The sequence below is a fragment of the Crocuta crocuta genome, unplaced genomic scaffold, assembly GCF_008692635.1.
Source record: "Crocuta crocuta isolate KB4526 unplaced genomic scaffold, BGI_CrCroc_1.0 scaffold560, whole genome shotgun sequence".
Lineage (NCBI taxonomy): Eukaryota > Metazoa > Chordata > Mammalia > Carnivora > Hyaenidae > Crocuta > Crocuta crocuta.
In genome coordinates this window covers 557,979-584,278 of record NW_027529656.1, presented here as the reverse complement: position 1 = coordinate 584,278, position 26,300 = coordinate 557,979, and positions in this window count along the sequence as shown.

Below are 26,300 nucleotides of genomic sequence, written 5' to 3'. Positions count from 1 at the left end.
GATTGCATGAAACTAGAGAGAACCTTTCCTATCTAAATGAAATTAGCAATTATTTAGGTCTAATGAATTGTTGCCATGTGGGAATGAAAGCCCATTATTACTCTATACTCTAATTTTAAAGTAAATCTATCTATCTATCTATCTATCTATCTATCTATCTATCTATCTATTTTACTTACTGCATGGACTAAGCCAATCCTGTTAGAATCTAGATTCTCCCTTTACTGGCTATGGCTGTGAAATCTACATCATCTGACCATTGCAGATGATGCCATGAAGTTCTTGGGTTCCGGCCTTGTTTCTATTGATATGTTGCTGTTATTGATGTTCATGCATATTGATATAAATGTATAAATATTGATATTCATACATATTCATAATCTAGTCTTGCTGTCTCTTTAAAAATTTATGCAGTATTTTGCTCTCATGAAATAAAGTGTAAGAACATCTTAAGCAGATTTAACTCAAAATAAATAAAACTATAACAGATCAGCAAAAAACAGAGAGAGAGAGAGAGAAATAGGAGAGAAACAAATGACTTTCTATATACATTTGCATGCTGATGGTTTTGCTCACCATTTCATTTGGTCTACCCGACCCTGAACCTGAAAATGAAGTGGGAGATGGTAAGTCTCTATTCCCTCAGTTATTTTTAGTTCCTGCATATGAACATGTTAGTCACCAAAGAGCATGTGATTTTAGAGCTTAAAATGTATGTGTTTTATGACTGATTACTTTCGGTACTCAATAGAGAAAGCACGATTGCTTATAACATGGGGAAAACCACTGATTATGATGAAACCAATTTTAGACAGAATATCAATCTCATTAGGTGTGTCATGAAAGTCCTACTTCTCCCATATTTTATTATCCATGTTTTATGCCTTAGTTGGTGACTTTGAATTTAATGGCTAACATTAAATGCCATGATTTTAGACTCTAAGGACATTCAAATTCTTTCAAATGTATAACATTTATAGTCAGGAAACCTCAGTCTAGTCTTGGTTCTATCAGTAACAAGTTAAATAAGTTACTTGGAAGTACCTGGGTGGCTCAGTCAGTTAAGTGTCCAACTCTTGGTTTCTGCTTCAGGTCATGATCTAGGGTTTCAGGAGTTTGAGCTCCGCATGGAGCTCTGTGCTGACCGTGTGGAGCCTGCTTGGGATTCTCTATCTCCCTCTCTCTCTCTCTGCCCATCCCTAACTCATGCTGTCTCTGGCTCCCTCAAAATAAATTAAAAAAAAATCAGTCACTTGGACTCTTTAGCATTGATTTTTTTCCTCTTCATAAAGTTATGGTTGGACTAGTCTTCACACTTATTTGTAGCTTGAATGTTCTGATTCAATAAAGTATGCTTTGAACCCTAGTGAATGATAAACATTTTTTTCCAGATTATAATAAAATTAGTATTCTATTAGAGAGCAATGCATAAATATGTATTACATCTAATCAATTTTTATTTTTACCTCTTCAACCTTCTTTTAAAAATAAGGAACCCAATGGGGCGCCTGGGTGGCTTAGTAGGTTAAGCGTCCGACTTTCGCTTAGGTCATGATCTCGTAGTTCGTGGGTTCGAGCCCCGCGTCGGGCTCTGTGCTGACTGCCAGCTCAGAGCCTGGAGCCTGTTTCAGTCTGTGACTCCCTCTCTCTCTGGCCCTCAGGGGCTCACGCTCTCTCTCTCTCTCCTAGAAATAAATAAAACATTAAAAAAATAATAAGGAACCCAAAACTTCGTTCATTGTAGATTTCTTGACAAGTATCTTTTGGTCATTGATACCAACAAACTTTTCCATTTAATGAGCTTTATCTGTGTAGGACCATCTGTACAGATAGTGATACTCACAAATATTAAGACACGTTATAAACCTCGGCTTATAAATATGTAGCCAGATGAAGATCTCTTCCATCGACTGACATCTTTCTTATTCCACAATCAAACGGATTTCAACTTCAGTGTCTATCTACAGACACAATGTCTTAGCCCATTCTGGCTGTTATAATAAAATACCACAGACAGGAAAGCTCATAAATAACTGACATTTATTTCTCACAGTTCTGAGTCTAGAAGTCTAAGATCACAGTACCAGCATGGGCAAGTGAGGATCCTTTTCAGGGTTGCAAACTTCAAGTCATAACCTTACATAGTAGAAGAAACAAGTTAGCTCTCGAGTGTCTTTTCTAAGCGTTCTTAATCCCATTCATGAGGGCTCTACTTTTATTACCTACTCACCTTCCTAAAACCCTACCTCTTAATACCATGAATTTGGGTGTTAGATTTTCAATATATGAATCTGGAGTAGAGACAAACATTCAGACCACAGCACACAAAAATCATACAAATGGTTGACACGCAATTTTTCTTTTCACCACTTAGCCCTGGATTTCAAAATGTACAAACCTAAATATCAATTTTTATTCTATAACTTAGTAGTTGGGTGAATGTGGGCAAATTATTTAAATATCTGAGCCTCCTTTGCCTTTTCTTTAAAGTAGCACATGACTTAGAGTTATTGTCATCTCTTTCTTTTTTCTCTTTGCAAGTTGTGGTCATGAAATATGTTTTTTCCAACATAGGAAAAGATAAACTCATATTTCCAGAGTGCTCTTCTTATAGGGTTATAGGTACAACAAATGCATGTCCAGTCAATTGCTACTTGGAATTAAAAAAATGTTGTTACTTTTGTTGAATGATCATTTCTAAACTGCTCATCCAAATACAGTTATATGCAATTAAAATTAACCCCTAGACATGTTCTATGCCGTAATCATTAGGCATTCACAGCTCTTTTCAATGTTGAGATTTACACTCATTCAGCAATGAATAAAAGGAAAACTCAGAGCCAGAATTGATTTGCAATACAGCTGTTTTGTAAAGTTCCATATTACGTGTAAACTTACCACTAACCTCATGGGCAATAGTTTTCAATTAGATAAGTGGATCCCTCCTCCCTGAAGAAAATGAATCCAATAATAAATTAATTAATAATCTTTAAGGAATATCCAGCAAGTTCTGCCTTCCCCTTTCTTCCTGGGACCCAGCCTCCTGACACTTTGTAAAGCAGGAAATTGTGAGTGCCACAAGTTGCAGAAAAGAAACTGTGTGCTCACACAGTACAAGATTGATGGTTTACCCATCCAGATCTCTGCCCAGGTAGTTGACTAGCAGTTTGTACGTTCTTAAATAGACTGTTTACAAAGCATACTAAAATCATATTGTATCAACAACATTTTCATTATAATTCTCATATGTGATAGCAGAGCCAGCTCCACACTCTGAATTGGCTATGTCCTGCTTTGTAGTATTCCTTTCTTTGCCATGACTCACTCAACTTTTTAATTCTGTGTTTTTTGACCTGACATTGACATTGGCATTTGCCTTAAACTATGACAAGTCTTGATAGGGATGGAGACCTTTTTTAATCTGTTGAGCCATTCTATTTAATTCATTGTTTGACTCCAGGGCTGGACAACTAAAAATATGTGGTGTTATTATTCTTGTGTAAGCACAGAATCAGCTCTTTATTACTAGCAGTAAAGAATAATAAAAATGATCCATAAAAATTATATTTGACTAAAGAAAGAATAGAATACTTTTATTACATATGATTCTATCTTAGAATCATCAGTAAATTCAGCATTTACTTATTTATAGTCTACTCAGTGCCTGGCACAGGGTTAGATTTGTACATTTAAAAATACACAATTTCTGTAAGTTTTGAAATAGTGATGTGAATAAATGCGAACAGTTTATTCAACTGATGATATCAGGATCAGGCATTGATCTGATATACTTTTTCTGAGTCTGTACCAAGTTTTAATTACTTTGTTATCTCACTTGATCAAAGAATATTCTTTAAACTCAAGTGTTAATGTGCCAACCTTACAGTGAAGACCTGAGGAGTAAGACTTTGCCTAAAATCACACAGTCATTAGTAGACAATCCAGAATGCAAATTCAGATGGATCTGGCCTTCCAAATGATTTCTTTCAACTAGATACAGGGGGAGATTAAGAATTGAGTTTGAAAGATGAATAGAAGCTAATTAAGCAGGTGAGGAGAAAGTAATTGTGGGCATAGTACACAATAGTTAACAAAGACACACATGATAAAGTAAGTGACATAATTTGGGAAGCAAGTAGACTCTTTAGCTATGATATTGGTTCTTGGAATGGAACTCTGAAAAATAGAACAAAAATGTAGGCTGTAGCCAAGTTGTAATACACCCAACATGGGATGACAAGAAGCTAGAAGTCATTAAAAAGTTTCAAATAGGTAAATAGAATTGTAATAAATCATTAGAAAAAAACCCACTAATAACAGTATGAAAGATGAACTGTAGGAATGAGTGGTTTTGGCAGGGCAATTAAGTAACACCCTGTAGCTACAAACAAGGGCTTCTGAGACCAATCAATCCTTTGTGCCAATCTATTCTAGAGTAATTTTAAAAAATAAATACAGGGGCGCCTGGGTGACTCAGTTGGTTATGTGTCTGACTTCAGCTCAGGTCATGATCTCACGGTTCGTGGGTCCGAGGCCTGCATCGGGCTCTGTGCTGACAGCCAGCTCAGAGCCTGGAGGCTGTTTCAGATCTGTATCTCCCTCTCTCTCTGACCCTCCCCTGCTTGCTCTCTCTCCCTCTCTCTCTCAGAAATAAATAAAACATTAAAATAAATAAATACAAAATTTTACAAAGGTCATTTCATTGTGCCTGGCAAATAATGATCCTTCAAAAGTATTAATTGTTGATGTTATTTTACAAATAGATATTCATTAATTCATTTTACAAACATTTGTTGAAGTCTTACTATGTGGGAGGAACTCTTCCAGAATCAAAGGATATTGCAGTGAACCAAACAGATCAGGTCCTTTCTCTACAGGACTTATCTTCTGTAGAGGGAGGAAATGAGTTGGGGGAAAAAAAAAATTACAGGAAAATGTCAGAGACATTTCTGAGATAGAATTGACTGAACATGATGACATAGTGCAGGATGGTGTGGACACTTGTGAGGACAACAGAGGCAGAGTCAGGAGTGATGCTGAGATTTTTACCTCAGGCAGAGGCCTTGTCTTGACATTAGCCAAAATAAGAACATAGACCCAAGAACACTTGTGGGAAGAGTTCAGGACAGGGGCCGGAAACGAATTTGATTTAGAACATGCCAAATTACAGAGGTCTGTACAACCAGGTAGACATGACAGGCTCTGGAAATTGGTTTCTGTAGATGGTATACTATAGTGGAGCAGAAACAGTCTGGTCTTGGCGATGTGTCTGTCTGTCTCCAACCGCCAGCAGAAAGCTGGTGTGTACTGAACATGGGCTTAACAATTTTGTGGTGGAAAATAATAAATATATATTTTGAAGACAAGACTATCTGTAACTCCATGACTAACTTGCAGTTAAGATTGTGATAAGAAATTCCTCCTGCTTTCCAATTTTGCTGCTATTTGACTACACCAGCTCTCCGATAGATGCAAGAGGCAAACCGTGAGTGGTTTGTCTAACATGTTGAGGTTACCATTTCACTTGGGTAAGAGCAGTATTGTTCTTTTCCAATTTAGCTTTGCTAAGCAGAGATACTATTAAGCAGAGTGTAAGTTGATATTTAATCAGAATTTAGGATGCTCCAGTAAGAGGCTTTTAGCTCTTGGTGGGAAATACTATATTCATATTTGGATCCTCATGCTTTATCCAGATACATAGTAGTACAAAAAAATGTGACAAATTAACAAATGAAGAATTAAAAAACAAATCTTATATAACACATAAGGAAATGGATACCCCAAACCCAAACTGTTGTAATTCTTCACATAATCCTATCTGAATAAAAATATTCAACTGATTCCAAAGATTTCTTCTAAAAATGTAGTTCTGCAACTAAAATTTGACTTTATTGAAAATAAGTATATCATATGAAGAGATCTTACTTTTTGGCTATAACAATGAACATTTTCTTTGTTTAAAATTTTTCAATGTTAGTTTTTGAGAAAGAGACAGAATGCAAGTGGGTGGGTGGGGGGCATATGGTAGAGAGAGAATCCAAAGCAGTCTCCAGGCTCTGAGCTATCAGCTGTCAGAGATGCAGGGCTAGATTCACGAACTGTGAGATCATGCCCTGAGCTGAAGTCAGATATTTAACTGACTGAGCCACCCAGGTGCTCCCAACAATGAATATTTCCAAATTAAATCACAAAAAATTCCGATGATTTTAAAGTAATTATACCATACAATAGAGACTACTTCACAGAAGAAACTATTAATGTAGAACAAAAACTTTGGTTTATTCAAACTGGTTTTACAATGTTTTTAAAATTCTCAGAAAATGAAAAACATTCAATTTGCACTGGAAATTGGAATTTTACCCAATTGATCCATCTCCCTGTGTATTTACAAACTTCGTATTCAAACATCTAATTATTCCAATAAAATAGAGAAAATCTTCAATAAGTAAAGGACCTTATTTCCTTTATTTTCCCATTCCTGCTCCTTTGGTTTCAAAAGCCATAGCCTCAAGTAAAATGGTTGCTCCATTACCAACCCATTATCAATATTCCATTTAGAGTAATCTCCCCTTGTTTCCAGATTTAGGGACTAATTTATTAAGCTTTTTTCTCATCTTAAGTCATTTTTTTCTTTTCCAAATTAATCTCCAATCTCAAAAATGTACAAAATAAAACTTTTGTGATAATGCCATTCTATGTTGAAATAACCAGGAAACTCCTTTCATCCTAAATTCAAAGAAGGAAGAATGTACTGTGATTAAGATCCTGGGTTCTGAGAGGCACCTGAGTGGCTCAGTCAGATAAGTGTCCAACTCTTGACTTTGGCTCAGGTCATGATCTCTTCCTGTGCTGAGATTGAGCCCTGTGTCTGGCCCTGTGCTGACAACATGGAGCCTCCTTGGGATTTTCTCTCTCCTTCTCTCTCTACCCTTCCCCTACTCTCTCTCTGTGTCTCTCAAAATAAATAAATAAATAAATAAATAAGCATTTAAAAATATTAAAAAGATCCTGGGTTCTGAAATCAGCTCCCTCTGAGTTCCCTATCTGTATCACTTCCAGATTGTATATCTTTAAGATGGTTATTTAATCTCAATAAACTTGTTTCCACTTCTATAAAATGACAAAGATATTAATGGTGCCTACCTCATAGATTTTCTGTGACAATTAGATGAAGTATACACATAAAATTCTTAACACAGAGCCAGCACTTACTAAAAACTCAATATGCTGGTTATATGTAAATTTGGAGATTGTCTGCTTTTAATGTCTGTACAATTGTCCTTTAAAAAACATCAGCTATTTGGGGTGCCTGGATGGCTCAATCGGTTAAGCATCCAACTTCAGCTCAGGTCATGATCTCACGGTTTGTGAGTATAAGCCCAGTGTCCAGCTCTGTGCTGACCACTCGGAGCCGGGAGCCTGCTTCAGATTCTGTGTCTCCCTCTCTCTCTGCCCCTCCCCCACTATCTTCAGTCTCTCTCTGTTTCTCAAAAATAAATAAATGTAGAAAAAAAATTTTAAAAACCCATCAGGTATTTTACTACTTCTTGTCTCTAATTAGTTCAGTCTTTTAAAGTGCCAATCACATGACTATTACTATGTTAAATGCTGCAGACAATAATTAGAAAATTGCAAGCACAGTGCTTAGTACTCCAGTTTGAATGATCAAAATTACAATAGTAAAAGTTTGCAATAATTACATGTTAGAGTTAAAATATAGATACGCTAGAGTGCATAATGAGAGATCTTAGGTCATTTTTTAGCTACAATATGACATTTTCCCCTCTTATTTCCTTGACCAGAGCTTTGTGTTTTAATGTAGTAATTCCCTTCCCAGGCCCCAGAATCTCCCCTCAGCATCAAACTCCTACCCACATTTTTGCATTCAACATAGCAATCAAATTAGTAAAATAATGTGTTATAATTAGAAATACTTTCTTTGAAGTTCCACTAAAGGTTACTTGGATTTTAATTAAAGAGATGCCTTTGTCTGTTTTCTCAAATAGTAAATTCATCAATTAAAAATCCACTCAAAAATGTTGGGGAACATCTCTGAGGTATACATTTCCTGAAGTAAATACTTTGCTTCCAATGAGCCCATAGTTTATTAGGGGGAAATCCGGCAATGTTCCAAAGAAGGAGCAGAGGGGAACCTGGGTGGTTCAGTTGGTTAAGTGTCCTACTTCGGCTCAGATCACTATCTCATGGTTCCTGAGTTCAAGCCCCATATAGGGCTCTGTTCTGACAGCTGACAGCCTAGAGCCTGCTTCAGATTCTGTCTGCCTCTCTCCCTCCCCATTGCCCGCTTGTGCTCTCTCTGTCTCTTTCTCTCAAAAATAAATAAAATTCAAAGAAGGAGCAAATCTGAGCTACTGTGGTGGGAAGCATGGAGTATTTGAGCAGACACAGAACATGGTGTTAGGAAGGGGTGCCTGAGTGACTCAGTCGGTTGAGAGTCCTACTCTTGATTTCATCTCAGGTCATGATTTCCCATGGCGAGATAGAGCCTCCATGTCAGGCTCCCTGCTGACAGCACAAAGCCTGCTTAGGATTCTCTCTCTTTCTCTGTCTCTCTCTCTCTCTCCATCCCCCTCTTCTCTCAAAATAAAATTAACTTAAAAAAAAGTGTGCGGCATAAGGGGTGGGATACTGTCAACTATTAAGGCAAATGAAGGTGACAGGAGCTTTTAATGACATGCAAAAGAATTTGAACTTGGTACCATCAGCAAATGGAATTATGAAATGTCTCATACTTGAAAATGACATGGTCAGATTTGTTTAAGAAAAGACTGAAGAGGAGTGTGACAGAGGGATTTGAAGGATGTAATATATGCTTCAGAGACAGCAGTTGATGGAACGTTTTTAGCAGCATGTGTTTGATATTTTCTGAACTAGATACACTTGCTTTCAAAGACTGGAAAATTTAAATATCTCAGGTCAGTGGAGAATGTATAAAATCAAATTTTATACTGATTACCAACAATTACTATTTATATTTTATGTTGATGAATTATTACTGCACACATATAATTTTTTTCTAAGAAAAAATAAATATGCACATTAAAGTCTAAAATTGTTATTTCAAAGATGAGCTTAGCAAAGTTAAGTGAATTTTAGCGTTAGTAAATTCTCTGGAAAATTATAGTAAAAGCTATATTGATGGCTTTGGGGCACTGAAATATTCTAAACAGTTTTATGAATTATAAAATTTAGTTATGTTTAACATATGTTTAACATATGTTTCAGGGTTACATATATTCAAATAAATTTCAAGTTTTTGACTAATTACTGAAATGGCTAATTTCCCATTACCTAGCCTATTTTATTACTGGGCTAGCATTGTTAACTGGATAGAAAGCAGTTAAAATGATCAGTCTGTAAAGACCTGCATTCTCAATTAATGTTTTTCATTGTATGAAGTTCATTAAAAAACATCCAAAAATTCTTGACAAGAAATAGGATATATTATACTATATGATGTGATCTAAGTAATTAATTAAATATTAGAGTAGCCAATGGAGTACAAATGAGAAACTAGTGATTTTTAAAGTATAATTTCCATAATAAAAATATTGAAAAACACAAAAATGTGTAATTATTTTTAAACATTTTTTAATTTTTAATTTTTATTTATTTTTGAGAGAGAGAGAGAGAGAGAGAGAGTGTGTGAGCCGGGGAGGGGCAGAGAGAGAGGGAGACACAGAATCCAAAGCAGGTTCTAGGCTCTGAACTGTCAGCAACAGAGTCAGATGTGGGGCTCCAACTCACAGAGGGCAAGATCATGACCTGAGCCAAAGTCTGACATTCAACCAACTGAGCCACTCAGGTGCCACAAAAATGTCTAATTATCATTAAATAGTGCTTCTTGCCAGGATATTTCAACTTAGTCACTAGCCATTGTATTCGAGGATACAGGGAAGACAGGAAAAGTCTTTTAATGCTTAGTTATCGGAAAAGTCAATAGTCAGAAAAATGCCTCTGAAAATACTTTTTGCAGCCCCTTTTCACCTTCTGTTATGATACTCTCTGTTCAGCTAGCTTATGAGGTGAGGCGTAGTTTCAAAGTTAAAAAGTCTTAATTTTCTGAGGGTTTCCTAATAATGATTTAGTAAAGCTCTGTTTTATTACCATTTTAAGAAGATGGGCAAATTTATTTGTACTATACTGGAAACTGGTTAACATTGGTTTTAAGAAACCAAATTCAATGCAGATTGAAACATGAGCATTTTCTATGGCGATCACCTCCTATTCAGTAAATGGCCCCATACATAAATGCGTTGTTGTTACTTTAATTGGAAAGGATCCCTTTTAGTAATGTCTCCGGCTCTGGAAGAATTATAAACACACAGACGGGAAGAGCTAAGAAAGCTTATTTAACTAAGCTGTCAACAGCAGATCTGACAGATCTGCTTAAATTTATTGGGAGGCAGGAAGATCTATTTGAAATGCTGACAAGAAACACACAACCAGTTCTAACAGTGTTACATTTAATACACAGGGACATATTACAAGGTTAAAGTACAAGTTGGCTGTATATATCATAAATGTAGCTACCCTTTGGGGCGCATGGGTGGCTCAGTCGGTTAAGTGTCTGACTTCGGCTCAGGTCATGATCTCACCGTTCATGGGTTTGAGCCCCGCGTCGGGCTCTGTGCTGACAGCCAGCTCAGAGCCTGGGGCCTTTTTCAGATTCTGTGTCTGACCCTCTCCTGCTCACACTGTCTCTATCTCTCTCTCTCTCAGAAAAAATAATTTAAAAAAAAAGAAATTAAAAAAATGTAGCTACCCTTTGACCCAACAATTTCACTTATAGGATTATATAAAAATTATGCACAATGGTATACTACAAGAATTTTATTATATCACTGTTGAATTTCTTGTAATAAAGAATATTTGGAAACAACTTATAGATATATGTGTAAGGAGAAGATCCAATATGTAAGCATTCAACTAGACAGACAGTTCAACAATTTTAAATAATAAAGAATCCTGTTTGTACTGATGAGGAAAGATCCCAACATACATTAAGAAACAAAAAGACACAAAGCAGTACACGTAATGTGGTTCAGTGTATTTGTGCTATTTTAAGTAGAGCTGTGTGTGCTCTGTCTGTGTGTGTGTGTGTGTGTAGAAAAGGCCCTGGGAAATTAAGTTATGGGGGGAACTGGTTCTTTCTAGTAGGAACTTTGGGGTATGATGGAGGGGAGAATTCACTGCTTCTATTTTTTGTATATTCTTGCATTCCTTGTGTGTTTAAAAATATGAAAGCAACATAGTTTCTCTTTCTATCTCACTCATTATGAATGGTACTTGGACACTGTTTTTTGTAGCATTAGTTTTATTTTTATATTAGCAAAAACATGAGATTTCAGATATATACATGATACCACAACTGCAGAACATATCTCTAGTACCATAAGCAGTACTTCTAATTTATCATTATACATTCATCAGTATGCTTCAGTCTGGCAGGTGATGTATATATATATCACCAGTATGTGATCCTGGACAAGTTTGTTAAACATTGCCTACAACCTTTTTTTTTTTCTTAATTAAAAAATGGATATCATAGTCTCTACCTATTGAAATCCTAGACAGTGGATTTAGAAAGTCCTATAGCATGGTGCCTATCATATAATACATTTCCCTAAAATGTAGACTTTTTTAGTGCTAGTTCATAGTTGATAGCCTATTTTCCTCAATAAATTATAGAATTGCTAAAACAACATATATAAACATTACTTTATGGATTTCTCAACAATAAATATATTTGCAAAACTGCTTAATTCTCTAATAACATCTTTTACTACTGAGTATATAGAAATATAACTATTTTAATATAAAAGAGCCGGAGGTTAGCCTTGAAGAAACATATTTTATGTAATTCTTTTATTTTAATCGATTATCTGCTCAATGCCATGAGTCAGTGATGTTTGGGGTACACATGGGAAATAATACAAAATAGATTAGAAGAATGAACATAGGAATATTGGATTTCACTGTTGAAATTATTAATTTCTTTCTCAAATGAGTTTTTCATTACAGATTTTCATTATGCACTCAGGCCATAGCTTCCTAATCAATAAAGTAATTCCTACCATGGGAGAATGAAAAAGAAGAGAGACTGAAAGGTTGGTATAAAAATTATATTTAAGGAATTGATAATGAATCTAGATTTAAATTTACTTATTTCTTTTTTAAAACCACTTGACTATTTCAAGAAATCAGTAACCATAGGGAAAAGGTAAAGTTTTGATTCTGTTTCCATTTGAGGGTAGCTCGAACGAACTAATATTGTTATACAACTGTTAATATTACTAGATTTATTCTTAACCTTATGAGTCTGGGAATTGAAAACAAATTAAACTGATGTATTAGAATTTTTTAAGATTTCTGATAACAAGGTGAAGGAATGGAATTGAGACTTCAAATCCATTTTTAAAAACGTCAATTATACCATTGCTGTCCGGATCTAGGCCACAGAGACTTAAGGCTTTCCAATTGAACATTTAACTACAGAAATGACTGCTTCAATTTCACCAAGAGCAGGCTGTAGGATGGTTAATGATATTTGTTTTCTTATATATGAATTAGCACCCCTGATAACCTGAAATTATATATCAGTCTAGCTCTATGATATAGAATTGTATGGCTTAAGTTGTCCATTTAAGTTATTGAAAGTACAGTTAGAAGAGTGTTTTTACAAATGAAAACTATATCTTCCATAAAATTAATGTATGGGCAGTTATTTTACAAAACATAAAAAAGAGAAAGAAGGATTTAAATATGATTTAGCTCAGAAAATATTTTTTACCTTTAGAGTTAAATAATAACTTCTCATATTTTTGCTTCACTTTTTGGGGGGTAAATTTAAAAATATATTTTATGTAGGGGAACCTGGGTGGCTCAGTCAGTTAAGCATCCTGCTTTGGTTCAGGTCATGATTTCATGGTCTGTGAGTTCCAGCACCACCTCGGGCTCTGTGCTGACAGCTCAGAGCCTGGAGCCTGCTTTGTATTCTGTCTCCCTCTCTCTTTGTCCCTCCCCCACTCATGCTCTGTCTTTTTCTCTGTCTCTCAAGGGTGAATAAACATTAAAAAAATTATATATATAATTTTATATGTAGAATTTGAGGTGCTTTTAAACACAAATATGTTGTTTTAAATGTGCAAATATTTATTACAGAAAACTAGAAAATACAGAGGAGTATAAAGAATTAATGACCACTCATACTTGTATGAAACACCTACAACAATATTAATACGTCATTGTAGCTCTTTAACCTTTTTTCCCCTATAGATTTTTACATAATTAAAGTTTTAGCTGTATTCAAGAATAGTAAACATATAAGAGCATGTATATGTCTTAACTAAAAGGGAATATATGGAGGTGATTTATTGACAAATTATATTAGACATTTTCATTAAGGAAGAGTTTTAAAGATAGAGAAAAAATTCATTTCTCAAGCTTCTTGACACAGAAGTAATCCATAAGTTACTCAAGTCAATGCTACCTCTTTAATGGGAATAAATATAAACCAAACTTTGCTGGCAAATATGCTCATAAACGCCAAATGATATAAATGTTATGGCTGTCATAAGCATACACAGTTCATGAATGGAAGAAATTCAGTTACTGCTTCAAGTGGCTACAATGAATCATGTATTGACTTGAGCATTGGGTGTAGTTTTATTAACATATTTCTTGATTCTAGAAAATTCAAAGGTATGAAAGAAAGCAAAAGCTTTGTATTTAATACAATGTCCAGCTTCACTGCTCAGGTTCAGAATCAACACAAGGACACCTGAAGTCCTAGTGGTTTCTTAGATTCAGAATCAGAACTAAGTAAACGAAGGAGCTACAGTCCTGGGGCACCTGGGTGGTCAGCTGCCTAAGCATCTGACTTTGGCTCAGGTCATGATCACATTTTTTTTAAAGTATCTTAAAAAAAGAAGAGCTACAGTCCTTTTTCACCACATCTCTCCGTTTTTGGTTTTGATTCATCTCCAGATGACTTAGTGCATATCTGTATTTTTAAAAAGGAAAAAAAAAATAGTTGAGTCTTATTTCTCATGACTTTTCATATCAGAAGAATACACTTTATTTTCCAAAGAGAGCTTTTGTGAATTACAGTTATGCGGGAGGCGGGCAAGAACATGCCCGTTGGGACATAAAGTCCCAAGATATTTTCTCATTAACTTCCTCTTAAATAAAATTATTATGGAATAGAAGCCCGAAACCAGTCTGTTCATTTTGTTTGTCAAAATCTTTGTAGTTTATTAATTTGTACTATTTATGCTTAGATGGCGGTAATATTTTAAGCAAAGAGAAAAAATGACAACTGCAGAAAACGGAAATGTTATACTCCACAAGCTGCTTTCTGCTGTACCCTCTGCCTGGAATCTTCCCCACACTTCCCTCACTCCGTCTGTCATCACCCCCCAATGAACATTTCCTAAAGACATCAACTTCCGAGTAGACAGGGCGACTTCCTTCCTTCTCTAGTTTGTGTTTCTACATATGTGCACATTTCCAACGTGCTTCTGTAGCACTTTTTGGATGTAATTTTGTCACATTTACCTTTCCATTTACCTTGTGCTAAACAATTGTGCACGGAAACGTATTTACTAATCTTTTCTTTCTTGCACAATTGCATGTGTTAGTGAAACTTCAGTAAATGCTGAAAGATCAAAGCAATATTTAACTTCTGGGGGAACACAGACTAAACAATCATTTGATGTTTCTAAAAATTCTTGAGAACAGCTACGGGAAGGTATTTCTAAATATAATGTATGTGCTTTCATTTTACTTCTTCTGTAAGGTATTTTTTTTTCCTGTTCTAGTGAAGTTGGATATGAACTTGCAGTCACTGTGCACAGATACCTGGTACATAGTATGAACTCACTACGTTTGAATAAAAAGAGAAATAAATGGTAATGAATTATCTAGAATAGACTCATTTCATTCTGATTTTGGAGCTTAATAACAAACTTAAGAAAGACAATTCTTACTTCAAGAGGAAAACAGTACTGAGCATACAATTTAAATAATGAAATATATTTATGCATATGTCATATTTATTTACTTGAATTGATAGTTGACATTACTAACTTCAAGTTAATCTATTACCATACCAAGATGTGAGGCAATTTTATCGAGACAATGCTTTACAGGTTTTTATACTATTCTAGTAATTGTGCATGTAAACTTGCATGGTCCATTTGAAGGAAAGTTCATCTCCTGTATCATCTTTTCATATTAGTGGTAGAAATATGATTATTAATATGCTTTAGTATTATTTCTGTACCCCAAATCTAGCTTGACTCAGGAGCACCTAATTTTTATTTTTTATTATTTACTTATTTATTTACTTGTTACAATTTTATGTTTAAGTAATCTCTACATGCAACGTGGGGTCCCAACTTATAAACCCAAGATCAAGAATCACATGTTCTACCAACTGAGCCAGCTAAGTGCCTGTGGAAGTACATTGTTTGTAGAGCTTTCTGATAACCTGTTTGAGTAGACTGGGATGCATAAAAAGTCAGAGAATCAGAAAGACCTGTCACTAATCACACCTGTATAGCATACTTGCTATATACATTCCTGGGCACATCATTTAATCTTTCTGATCTTTAGGGTTTTTATTTGTAATGTTAGAATAATCACAAAATATGTTCTTATCTACCTCATGAGTTTTGTAGAAGATTAACAAATGTATTTTACAGTCCTTTGAATGAGTCAGTTATCATCATCATCATCATCATCATCATCATCATTTTTTTTTCCCCACCACAACTCAAAACAGCTTTCATGGCCATGATTTGCCTAAGTACTAACTCCTGTTTTCTTGCTAAAGTACTTAGCAAGTTCTTTAAAGTACTCGGTAGTGGCTATTATTGATTCCACACCATCTAGCACTTTTTAGCTCAATGGAAAGAAATTCAAAATCTGTAAGAGAACAATATTCTAAAAGAGAAGTTGGTAAAGAACATTTCTTGTCTTAGCTTCTGTGTTGAAAAAACTGTGCTTCCTTCCCAATCCTCATCTCAAGTTTTACTATTTTAATAGTCCGTGATAGGATACGTCCTGCTTGTCAATACTACACATTTTCTATGTGTGTTTCTATCTGCTTCAAGTAAACCAGAAAATAATATTGCTGACAATCACTATGAACCCTAAGGAATAATCTAGCTTCTATAATTTTCCACCCTGCTACAACCTATGGTTACAAGGAAACCATACAACTTGAGACTGTAAAAAAAAAAATATCTCGAATTAAAAAACAATTACATTTATTCCATCAATATCTGAGCCCTTTGTACAAAATGTAATGGTAATCATGTTTTACAAAACCCTTCTCGTTTTTTACTTCCTGAAGCTTTTGCTATGTCAGCAACATTCTTTCTTTTCATCGAATACTGCCCTGAGGGTGTGTGCAGCCTTCCACAAAGTAGAAAAGCAAGCAAAGTAGAAAAACAAATTGGGCAAGCATTAGAAGAGGCAAGCCCAGCAAGTCAGATACATATAGTGGCACATGTCAGACAGATGAACAGTTGACAGCAAGACTCCTTTCGTGATTTTCCCTGTTGTGGGGTTAAGTGCTAGATACAAACCCATATGTGTTGAAGAATGTGATTTTACTTTTGCATTTTGTTGATTTAAAAATAGACTATTACATAAAGTATAAATTAAAGCTTAGTGCTTTGGGGTAGATTAATGTAGCCACATTCTTTAGATGGGTAGGGATATGAATTCCCTTTGTATGTTTTTTTCTTTTTTTTAAATGTTTATTTATTTTGAGAGAGAGAGAGAGCATGCGTGCGTGCAAGTCGGGGAGGGACAGAGAGAAGGAGACAGAGAATTCCAAGCAGGCTCCAAGCAGTCAGCTCACAGACCAATGTAGGGCTCAAACTCACAACCTGAGATCATGAACTGAGCTGAGACTAAGAGTTGGCTGCTTAACCAACTGAGCCACCCAGGCACCCCATGGCTTCCGGTTTTTGTTTTTGTTTTTTTTTTCAATCTCTTCTACAGTCGTAGGATAGTTTATACTGGGAAGTGCAGTTTTACCCTAAAGAGCAGGAGAGAGAATTGCATTCATTACCATATTGTGGTTTGTTACATATAGTACAAGTAACATTCTAGAAACATGAAGAATTTGTGATAACATGCACAAGCATATGCGCTTGAAGCAAACAGCTCTGTGGTGTAATAATTCACTTGTCACTTCACATCAGCATCAGTTCTTTAATAAATGACCATTTTTCCCGAGTTGATGAAAACTAGCACACAAATTTCCACAGTGTCTTCCCAAGAAGAAAAATAATGAAGTGTTTCTGCAAATAATACTTTATCTGTGTCTGTGAGCAATGATTTGAAATAAATAATATTTATTTTGTTATAATGACATAATCTTTATTTCTATGTATATATGCATATGTATGATGTAGTATAGATAAGCAGATGGTCCAACAGATGCAAATAATATCTGTCCTAAAATTATATGGCTTTTAAAACTTTGCACCATATCTGAATTCTGTTATTAGATCAGATTACATCTGTTGCAGGCTCTCCAGGCAGAAACTAATTACTCTATTTTCCTAGTAGTCTTCTGGATGTCCACAGTGTCAAAATCAATTCTTTTTCTGCTGCATTTCTTAAATATTGTCAAAGATTTTGATTTATCTCAGTTATGAAATATTTCAATCCAATAAGTGCTAACTATTCTCACTTTTCCCTTAGATTATAAAACAAACAAAAAAGAGCCTCTGGTGCTTTGATGATGGACAAAGTTAAGTTTTGCAATTTTTGGAAACAAAAGGCCTACAGACTACATTGTAGGCCTAGGTCATGGCAGGGAAGCTCTTTGACAAGGTTTAAGAGTGGTGTGGGAAAGAAATTCAAATATTCGTGGACCAATAGTTTTCTCATAGCTCCAAGTTCAAGATTTCTACAACACAACACACATGCACACAAACACACACACACACGATAGCAGTGTGTGCTCTCTTTTAAATAACAACAAAATAACAACAAAAAACACTTCTCTAAGTACTAACGTGTTATGATAAGAAATTTTTACAAAAAATTCCATACATAAAAAGCTCAAAATCCAAAGGGAAATAAGACATGTCAAAACAGTATCAAGAAGCAGAAAATATTAAGTAAATTAAGAGACATATAGATAAAATGGTAAGAGTTCAAAAAATTGAAAAATAATTTTTGACTGAAAATGGGGCTCAGGGAAATCTGCAGCAGAAGAGAACTTTTTGGTGACCTAAAATCAAGTTCCAAGAGTGGGAATTTGTAACAAAAGAGAGCAAATCCATGAAGATTAAAATGCGAGCAGTACTTTTCTTAAACTGATGCACAGAAAATACCAAGCTTAAGGAGGAAAGAAATTATGTAGGAAATCATGCCCACAGATAAAACAACTTATCCTTAAGCCTTTGAGAAATAAAAAGTAGTGTTGTACACTTCTTGGCCTTTTGTATTTCTAAGTAGTTCAGTTCTAAAATTTCTCTCACCAGGGAGAGGGATTTTAGAACTAACATGCAGGTTGCTTTTCACTTCTGTGTCATTCATCTTTACCTCTACTACAGGCCTGATTCTGTTCAATGTTGGATTCCCTAGGAGGGTCCAGCAGAGCTTCCTTGGAGATCTGTTGCATTTCCCTAGGAGCTATCTATGAGCACGGGGAAGCTGATGTTCGTGTTGGGAAATTGCAAATTACCAATGGAACTGTCCCATTTACACACAATTTTATTTTCCATATCTTGGGTCTAGCCACAACCAGAGGTTTTGCCAAGCAAGTCAAAGTCCTGGAAATGCCACGCCACCTTCTGTGTTTCAGCCAGGTAGCCGTTGTATTCTGGGCTGTCTGGAAGACTGTCAGTCCTTCCACTTGCACTCAATGTAGTTACAGTAGTTTCAGGGTTGTGTCTCTGAGAAAGGAGGTAGGCCATTTCTACAGAGTTGTCTCCCTTTAATCACACACACTATAATGTTCACAAAATCCAGAGATGGTCAATCTTGTAGAATTTCAAAGTTAGCGGAACAGTAGTCTTTAATTATGATTACTTTCTTTGCATGCTAACTGTATACAAGCAAAACATTAGGGGAAAGCACTTTAACTGCATTAAAGGTCAGAGGGAGGTCATTGGGAGTCGGCAGCTCAGATCGCTGAGGTGCCATCTTGAAATGATCTGAATGGAGCTGCTCAGTTTTATATTTCTCCTTCCAGTTACTGCAGCAATTGCTAAGGCCCCCTGTCTCAAGCAATCTAAGTTTCCCTGTGGTTGCAACTTTGCAATGTGTTTCTTCCAGTTGGGTGATTTGTGGCGAAGTCACAACCCATAGAGACTTCAGGGTCTTCAAACAGGAGGTGGCTTTCCTACAGTCAAGAAGGGTGGTGCTGGCCTGCAAGAGAGTCTCTGCTGCCTCCAGCACACGCAGCTTGTCGGGAGGCCGCAAAGGGAGACAGTATCCAATGCCCTGGGTCTCCCATCACACCAGATGCAGGCTATTTCTTTATCTCCTGTAGGAAAAGTTGTTTGTTTGTTTCCATTTAATATAAAAATACTTTTATTATTACATAACAGAACAAGCTTGGCTATTTTACCTCAGGGGTCAGAAGGAGAAAGAGGACACAGGATGAAGAAATTGTAGTTTTGACCAAAAAGAATTGTCGATTCTCTGCCCCTTCTACCTGCCCAGTGTTCCTGGACCGTCTTCCAACTATCCTTTCAGGCGAAATGTAAAATACAAATAAAAGTGCAGCTAATTCCAGAACTTGAAAAACAAACAAAACGCTTTTTAAGTGCCATTAGGTTCCTCTAACCCCCTTTTTGCAAAGAGTAAGGCTGAAACAGACCCGCTAAATTGGCTTCTAAATAAACACTTTTCACTACGTTGAACTTGAGGTCCCGGTGGCAGGCGAAGTCGGGATCTGAATGAACCTTCTCTTTGAAATCTGTGCAGGGGCCCTGGGGCGGGAGAGGGGGGGTTGCGGAGTGGGTGGGCAGGGCAGTGCTTTTTCTCACACACACACACACAGTTTACCTCGGGCATTGTTTTATCATTATGATGACTGAGATCACTTCCAGGCAGCTTTGTTGATTTCTTCCCTGTGGCACAGCCAACCCCTGTTGCTGCGGTTTCCCTACTAACCTCACCTACCAATCATCTTTTGAAAGCCCCCGAGCCTGGAAACGCATGCTGACATCTAGCGTAGGTCTTCTCACTTCAGCTTAGGAGCGAAACTTCCAAAACTAGCTTTCCGCTTCCCGTTTACTGGCTGACAATTAACAAATGATGAACAGCACAAGGGTGGGAAAAGCCATTAGCATAATCAATTTCTGTTGCCAAAGTTAAAGGAAGTATTAACCTGAACTTTGATAATGGCAGTGAGAATGGGAGAGAAAAATTGTGACAGGTGAGAGATTGAAGACTTGGAGATGGAACTTAGGATATTTCTGAGTTTGGGAGAGCAGGAGGGGAATAACTCTTGAGATGATTTGAGTAGACGATTAGAAATCTAGGCCTATCTAGAGACTGCAGGGACTAGCAAGCTGGAATGGAAAATTATCCTGTAGTTTCAGATTCATTGTGTTTGTGTGATCAGGAGGAAATCTGCCTAGAGTTCACAGTCATTATACAAAAATTGGAAATAGACTCAGCAAGAAGGCCTAGCTGAAGATCTAAATTTCGAATTTTGCTTAGAAAGTGGTTGTAAGAAAGGTTACATAATGCCAAAGGTTGTAAAGAAAAGAAGATAGGACAGAATGGTGGGAAAGAACAATATAGGAAGGAAAAATCACTAACAATGTTTTATATCCTCTTTGGGAATGGTTTGTAAAGTTAAGAAGACAAAATTCAGACAGGATTAGTATTAAATAGTGAGAAAAAAATAGTACCTTCTCGAGGATTTGTTTCCTTGTCGGTGAATATTGCTCTACTTATATATGTATAATTACATGTGTATCAGTGTATATGAATTTATGCTACACTATATAATTTCAAAATTGTATGTATATACATGCATATATAATATACACTTTATATGTGAGTATATTTATCCATATATTCATGTATAAAAAGCTTTACAAAAGGAATTATAGAATGAAAATAATTTATTTCCATTTAAAAATGAATCATTTGTTGTAGTGTTACATCAAAATGGTTTTTAAATACTTATATCTTTGAAGTAGTTTCATATATGTGAACATTCAGCACCTGGGTCTTCTAAAGAGGCTGTGATTCTGCCTTACAGTTAAAAAAAAATGAAGTCTTATTGAACCAGATATGCCAACTTTGCACACATTGGGAGCAGGGGAGTAGAGTTTTTATGTATCCCTATTTCCATAACTATATTCATAATCAACAGTGTTGTATTATAAATTTCTGACAAAGAAGCTGTTTTTGAAACATTTGCAGTAAAACTACTAAACAAAACATGTCCCAGTACACGCGCAAGAGATAAAGTGTGTTGTAGCATATGTTGTCAGCAAATAAATCTCTTGTGACGTTTGGGATATATAAAGATGATGATGATATATTATCCTGAGAAAATAATTCACTCAAACCATGATAATATAAGTTATCGTTTTTCTAAATGAACCTTATCTGTAATAATCAACCCATGACCTCTGAAAAACACTGTTTGCCTCTCAAAAATTGTTCCAACACTAAGTGGAAAATTTCTCACAAATAAGACATTGTTTGAACATGGAACCCAAATATGACTCAAATAACCTGCCTTCCTTTGTGTGACTGAGATTTTCAAGCAGGAGTATGCTAGTGCAGTCTATGTTATCAGGATATGCTCACTTGTTTAATAATTTGAAACCAAGTTTTACTTTCTTAATGCTTTTGTTTTCTTAGAGAGAGACAGAGCATGAGCAGGGGAAAGGCAGAGAGAGAAGGAGACACAGAATTCGAAGTAGGTTCCAGACTCAGCTGTCAGCACAGGGTCCAATGGGAAGCTAAAACCTGTGAACCATGATATCCTGACCTGAGCCAAAGTTGGACTCTTAACCAACTGAGTCACCCAGGCGCACCTTTGCTTTCTTTTAAATACTTTCAGTTTGTAAAGGATGGTGAGGTTGGGTTTGCCATGTTCAATTCAGTGATTTTCAATACATACTCAGTTTTATTAGTTACTTATACCAGCATGCTTTCTTTTCACACTGAGACCCCGAGAGACTAATGCTGTTGTAGAATGTCCATGGCTTAAAAATGGCTTACCCAGTAATGCCATTATGACATCTAGGAGTTACCTTGCTCTTAAATCTCTCTACTTCCCTCCATCGCATTTCCATCTAAGCCATCAGCAACATCTCTTTCATGGATGCTCTCTCCTCCTTTGTTGGATAATTTGGTTTTACATTGGTTTATGGTCAGACAGGAAACATTCTTTAAAATCCCTATCTATACTTCGTTGACTAAAACACACACACAGAATTTAAATAGTAAGAGATAGCTTTGGATTCTTCAGAGTCTCCGTCTTTGCTATTTTTTTTTTTTTTTGACTATTTAAATGGTCAGATTCTGAGGGAAGAATGTTGCTGTCCCTCACTGTGTTTGCAAATCTATATACGTATGCTTATGTTTCTAAAAGTTCTTTATTTACACAAATGTCTGCTCTGATGTTTGACAGTTTTTGGCCTCTTGACCTGTCTTGGTCTGTGAGTATTTATGGGCTCCTAACATTAGGTGTTTTGACTTATTGAATCTTCTGTTGTTTCTAATTTAAAGAGTTGCTCATTGTGTTATGTGGTCATGTTTTGTTGAGAATTGTGACATGTAGCATTACAACCTGGCTCATAATATGCTTTTATGGCCTAAGTTCACTCACATTGTATATCAGGGTGCCAAACCGTGCTCTCATTGTTTGAACTTGCTTAAAATACTTTGCTCATCCCTTGACCACCAGCCTTCTTGAATAATTGTGCTTTAAATATGTTTCTTCTATACAGTTTAAAGTTCAGGTTTGTGTGCATTTCTGCATACGTGCACATCCACACAGGCCGAACAGTTTGAAAATCTTTTTCATTTAAAAAATTAGTCGGGGCACCCGGGTGGCTCAGTCAGTTAAGCGTCCAACTCTTGGTTTCAGCTCAGGTCATGATCTCATGGTTTATGGGTTTGAGCCCTGCATCTGGCTCTGCACAGGGCAGAGGCTGCTTGTGATTTCTCTCTCTCTCCCTCGGTCTCTGTCCCTCCCCTGCTCATGTTCTCTCTCTCTCTCTCAAATAAATAAACTTATAAATAAATAAATAAATAATTAAGCCCATTTGCATTTATTGATACTACTAATGTGTTTGGTCTCAACCCTATTGCCTTATGGTGTGCTTACTCTCTGTATGAGGGAATATTTAATATATTTCTCTATGTGGTAGATTTTTTAGATATTTCTTGTATTTATTTTGGTATTTGCTATTTGGAGTTTTTGCATTTTTTCTTTTGTAGTGACCGTTTATTAATATCTTTAAATATGCCATTAGTCCCATTTCCTTACTTTCACATCTGATACTTGTGTTGTCTGTTTTAAATCACAGTCTTTGACTCATACCTGTTGTCTACACAGTATAGATGTAGACGAGCTTGTTCTACTTCCCCTTCTTCTCTTTACCTCACATTTTTAATTGGTTAATTTTTGTACTGTCAGAATATAGAGCATTTATACACTATTCTTCCACCATCTTCTCTACCTCTGTTTAAAAAATAGGTGTACAATTAAATATATTAGATGTGCACTTAAATACATTAAATATATTGATATTGCACTGTGCAGTGTTGCCTTTTGTCAAAGTTTCCTCAAGCTATTCAAGAACGGATAACCTCACGATATACCTGATTCCATCTCAAATATAAAAAAGAATATTTAACAACTCTAGGCAACACAACCAACTCATTTTACATTTGCCAAATAATTTATAACAGAAAGAAAAACAAGTGGCAGTAGATATCCCAAGTAACATTAAAAGCAAGACAACAATGCAATAATATTTCTCAAGAAAAAGGGAAGAAAGCACAGGCAAATAATTTTATAAACAGCAAGATGTTTCTGACCATGATGGAGAAATAAGGAGCAGTTTTACCCTCTCTCCTTAAACAACTTAAGAACTAGACTAAAATTGTGAAACAAATTTACACACTTGTACAACAAGCAGAAAAGGGTGTGATTCATTATAGAAGGGAAACAATTGGGGTGATTGGCACAGCTTACTGTTTAGAGTTTCTAGGCTGTAGTAAGAGGTGAGAGAACCCAATGAGACAGGTGATCTTCCTAAGGTGATGAGAGGTAATTGAGAATTTTGCAATTCCATAATAATGGCTAGAATTCCCAGGCAGAGTACTAGAGGGGAGAAAGCTACATGGGGACTCCAAGGGAAGAAGAGAGAGAGAGAGAGAGAGAGAGGGAGAGAGAGAAGGAACTCTACAAAGGGTTTTCTTCATGTCTCACTATCCAATGCTGGTAAGTAATCACTGGAGAAAATAATTTCTTATTTTATTAACAGTGTGTGGAATGCAAAGGCAGAAATAATGTTTTCTTCATCCAGAATAGAAAAAAATTGTAATATATTGAATATCAAATAGTGTACTCAGACGAGTATTGCCTTAGTAGCAGGGGTAAAATTAGCCCTAGACTGGTGGCTTCTCTAAAACAAGCATTCTGATAGCAGAAGTCAACAAAGGGGATAATGCTTAGAAGCAGAATTATATATGCACATAGGTTTTTTATGTACGCATATAATTATATAATTACTTAATATTTAGTTATATTTGGTTTAAATTCTAAAATCAGTCAATATAATCCATCATATTGAAAGAATAATGGAGACAAAAATCCATATGATCAACTTAACAGGTGAGCAGTATTTGGCAAAATCCTACACTCATTCATGAAAACACATCAGCAATTTAGAGATAGAAGGGAACATCCTCAGTGAGATAATGTGCATCTCTCTAACATTAGAACAGATTTTCCTTCAGTACTGTATTGCTTACATTTAATATTATATTGGAGGCTGTTGCCAGTAAATAAATAAGGCAGCAGCAGCAACAACAAATTGTAATACCTTATAGATTCAAAAATAAGCATTGAAACTGCCTTTGATTAAAGATGCGATGACTGTTTAAGAAGGCCACACAATTCAAGGTATTAATATTAAAATATCAGTTGTATATTTCTAGATCCTAATAACTTAGTTGTAGCTTTCTTTTTGTAGAAATGTGTATTGATTATAAGATAGTTTATTTGCAGACCCAACTAAGTCCTAATAAAAATCCTAACTAGTTTTTTTCTGTCAAAATAAACAATTATGATAAAATTTACATAGAAATACAAGGGGCCTGAAATAGCCAAAAAAAAAAAAAAAAAATCTTGGAAAAGAAAAGTGACATTAAAAGACTCACCTTATCTTATTTCAAGACCTAATAAAGAGATGACAATTCGGATAATTTAGTATTGGCATTAAGATAGAAAAATAAATGGATGCCTGGGTGGCTCAGCAGGTTAAGCATCTTACTCTTGGTTTCAGCTCAGGTCATGATCTCACATTTCATGAGTTCAAGCCCATCATTGGGCTCCACACTGATGGTATGAAACCTGTTTGGGATTCTCTCTCTTTGCCCTCCTCAACCTGCTCTCTCTGTCTCTTTCAAAATGAATAAATAAACACAAATATTTTTTTAAAAAGATAGATTAATATACCAAAGAGATATATATACCAAATATATATAACCACATATATATCAAATTGATTTTCAGCAAAGGCACCAAGTACAGTCTTTCTACAAGTGGTGCTTGAGCAACTGATGAAGTCTATAGGATGAAAAAGAAACTTCATCCTTTTCCCCACACCACAAGCCAAATTTCATTTAAGATCATTTGTAAACCTAAACCTAAAAGCTATATAGCTCCTATTAGAAAACAAGAAAATATGTAGAACACAGAAAAGCTCTACAATTTAAAAAATGATAAATTCTACTTTATCAACATCAAAAACTCTTCCTCATCAAAAGGCACGGTTAATTTATTTTTTTCTGGTATGTCTTTATTTTCATTGAAATGTATTTGACATATAACACTGTATAAGTATAAGCATGTTTATTTGATATCTTTATATGTTGTAACATAATTGTCGTTATAGTAATAGCACCTCCATCATATCACGTAGTGATCATTTCTTTGTTCTGCTGGGAATAATTAAGATCTGGTTTCTTAGCAAGTTTGATGACTTTAATGCCATATTGTGTCTCTAGTCACAATACTGTGCATTAAATCTCTTGGT